Source organism: Echinops telfairi, unplaced genomic scaffold (assembly GCF_000313985.2).
Source record: "Echinops telfairi isolate 266 unplaced genomic scaffold, ASM31398v2 ScPeMD7_24;HRSCAF=84, whole genome shotgun sequence".
Taxonomy (NCBI): domain Eukaryota; kingdom Metazoa; phylum Chordata; class Mammalia; order Afrosoricida; family Tenrecidae; genus Echinops; species Echinops telfairi.
The window spans coordinates 3477832-3481375 of record NW_022103921.1 but is presented as its reverse complement, the minus strand read 5'-3'; positions in this window follow the sequence as shown (position 1 = coordinate 3481375).

Below are 3544 nucleotides of genomic sequence, written 5' to 3'. Positions count from 1 at the left end.
AAGTATATTTATACACAGGCTTTGTGCTGTATATTCCTACCAGCAATGCATCAAGTATATTTATACACAGTTATCATGTTAAGAGCCATAGAGTCAACTACAACTGACAGTGACCGTGACCCTCCACACAAAAGAACAAACAGTAACCAGCCCTGAGCCATCCTTACAAGTGCCACATTTTAAATCCCTGTCAATGTCTATGTCAATCCATCTCTCCCAAGGTCTTCCTCTTTTTTGCTGAGCTGCTACACCAAGGAAAATGCCTTTCTCCAAAGGACATAAAAGGAATCCGCACCACTCTTACTTCGAGAGCATATTTTGGCTTTACTTACTCAGGACTGATTTGCTTGTTTTTCTGACAGTCTGTGGTAGTTTTAATATTCTTTGCCAACCCGCTAACTCAAACGCATTGATTCTTCTCTGCTCTATATCTTATTCCTTGTCCAGCTATCACATGTATGAAGCGATTGAAAATACAATGGCTTAGGTCAGGCGCACCTTAGTCCTCAAAGTGCCATTTTTGCTCGTTAACACATTGGACTGGTCTTTTGCAGCTGATTTGCCTAATGCAATAATAGTTCCTTTGATTTTTTGACTACTGCTTCCATGGGCACTGGATGAAATTCCTGACAACTTCAATCCTCTCACTGTTTATCAATTGGAGCGATGGACAACATTGGCTTCCTTTAACATGGAGTTGTAATCCACATTGACTGCTGTGTCTTTGATCTTCCCAGATAAGTACTTTAGTCCTCTTGCTTTCTGCAAGCAAGACTGTGTTATCTGCATGCGTATCAATGGTTGTTCATGAATTTTTCTCCAATTTTGGTGCCACATTCCTCTTCATATAATCCAGCTTCTAGAATTATTTGTTCCGCACACAGATTGAACAAATACAGTGAAAGGATACTACCCGGAGGCATCCTTTCTCTGGATTTAAACCATGCAGAACCCCTTTGTTATAATGCCTCTTGGTCTGTGTACAGGTTCCCCAAAAACACTGTGTATGTGTTCTAGAAGTATATACAGTATAGAAATACTATATTAACTTTCACATTTTTATGAGAAATGGTATTGTAGTATAGCTTTAATGTGCATTTCTCCATGTCTGACTGAAGTTGAATATTTTTTATATATATGTCTGTCATCTATATTTTTTCTATGAACTGTGTTCATATCTTTGTTCCATTTTTCTATTGGATTTATGGTCTGTTTACTTCAATGTTTAGGAGATTTGTTTGCATTAAAGAGATTAGATTAGCTCTTTGTGATATTAACTCCAAATTCTTTCCCCTACTTTATCTTTTATCTCTTGACTTTGCTTAGGGCATTTTCCACTGTGTAAAGGCTAACAGTTTAATTTTGTTTTTTTAATACAGTAGAATTTGTCATGATTTTATTTCTTCTGGGACTGAGTCACAAGTATAAAATCTTTGGTTTATACATTGGGAAACGCTTTTTTAAAGGCTTATACATTCTTAAACACTTTTTAAAATGTCTTATTCATAGAAGACTGAAGAAACCTCATCTTTCTGCCTGGAAGAATTTTTTATCTTGAAAGCCCGAGAGACATAACTTGGAATTGACTGTTCTGGATCAATTTTCCCGGTACACAATGAGCCCTTTAAAGATAAAGATTTGCATATTCTCTCATTTCCAGAAGCTCCAGTTTTAAATATTCGCTCTAGTCCATTTGTTCTTTCTCCTTCTCTACCCCCAGGAACTTAACGTTTTATATTAGCTTCTGTTGTTGTTGTTTTTTGTTTTGTTTTGTTTTTTCACCAATATTTTTATTTTTTTTAACATTTTATTAGGGGCTGATACAACTGTTATCCCAATCCATACACACATCAATTGTGTAAAGCGCATTTGTACATCGTTTCTCAAAACATTTTCTCTCCACTTAAACCCCCGATATTAGGTCCTCATTTTGCCCCTCCTTCCCCGCTCCCCCCTCCCGCATGAGCCCTTGATAGTTTATAAATGGGTATTTTGTCATATCTTGCCCTGTCCGACGTCTCCCTTCATCCACTTTTCGGTTGTCTGTCCCCCAGGGAGGTCACACACAGTTCCATGTAATCGGTTCCCTCTTTCCTACCCATTCGCCCTTTACCCTCCCTGTTTTGCCACTCACACCACTGGTCCTATAGGGCTCATCCGTCCTGGATTCCCTGTATTTTCAGTTCCTATCTGTACCAGTGTACCTCCTCTGGTCTAGCCAGACTGGCAAGATCGAATTCGAGTCATGGTAGTGGGAGCGGGGAGGAAACATTTAGGAACTAGAGGAAAGTTGTATTTCTCATCATTGTTACATCGCACCCTGACTGGCTCGTCTCCTCCCCGAGACCCCTCTGCAAGGGGATCTCCAGTGGCCTACTAATGGGCTTTGGATTTCCACTCCGCACTCCCCCCATCATTCACTATGGTAAGATTTTTTGTTCTGATGATGCCTTATACCTGATCCCTTCGACACCTCGTGGTTGCATAGGCTGGTGTGCTTCTTCCATGTGGGCTTTGTTGCTTCTGAGCTTGATGGCCGCTTGATTACCTTCAAGCCTTGAAGACCCCAGACTAGCTTCTGTTTTATATAGTTTCTAAACTCATTTACTCATTTTTTGGATCTAAAGATTCTTTTTATCTTTTTATATTAATCTTTATTCCCTTGGATGCTACCGTGCCTTTCTTTAATATCATTTCTATTTTTAGTCAAATGGATTCTTCCCTGGCACCTTGGAATCTACTTCTAAAAGGTGCTTTTTGTCTGTTTCATTTTATGCACTCTGCTCAGGACACTCACTTTTCACATCTTCATCTTTTTGTCCATTTCTGTTGGTTTTTAAATTAGAATTAGAATTCTGCTGTTGTTTCTGAAAAGACTTGTTGAAGGTTATTCAATTCAGGTCGAAGTGCTATGATTTTGGTTTTGTAGTTCAATGTCTTGGAAAGATTTTAATCAGCTGAAATGTTTGTCATTTTATGCTAACGTTATACAGATGTTTTCTGCCACCTTAGGTTAATTTTGAAATGTTTTAACTTTCCTAAACCACATGACAGCCCTATAGATGCAAGATGACTTTCGAGGTTTCTTACCTCAACCTGTTTTTGTTTTTTTTTAAGAAAAGTGTTCTTTGGTTAAACTTCCACTATTCTGTTCCATTGTTTTGATTGAACTTTGGGGAATCTAATTACATTATTTTGCATTTTGGGTTTTTTGGGTTTTTTTAAACTGTCTCTTGGCACTTTGTCTTGATTTCCTTTTTTTTAATTGTTTTTTCACTTTTCTCCTTTTTACCTTAGGAGCTTTGGTGATAGAGTGAATTAAGCGTTCAGCCACTAACTTCATGTTACACAGTTCAAACCCACTACGTAGGTTTTTGAGGAAAAGATGAGACTGTCTTCGCCAGCCAAAATACCGTTTTGGAAACGCAAAGGAGCAGGAGCAGTTTAGCTCTTACAAAGGTGCTAGGAGCTGTAATTGGCTTGATGGCAGTGGGTTTGATTTTTTGCTTGGCGTCTGTAAGACATGACGTGGGGATGGTGTCTG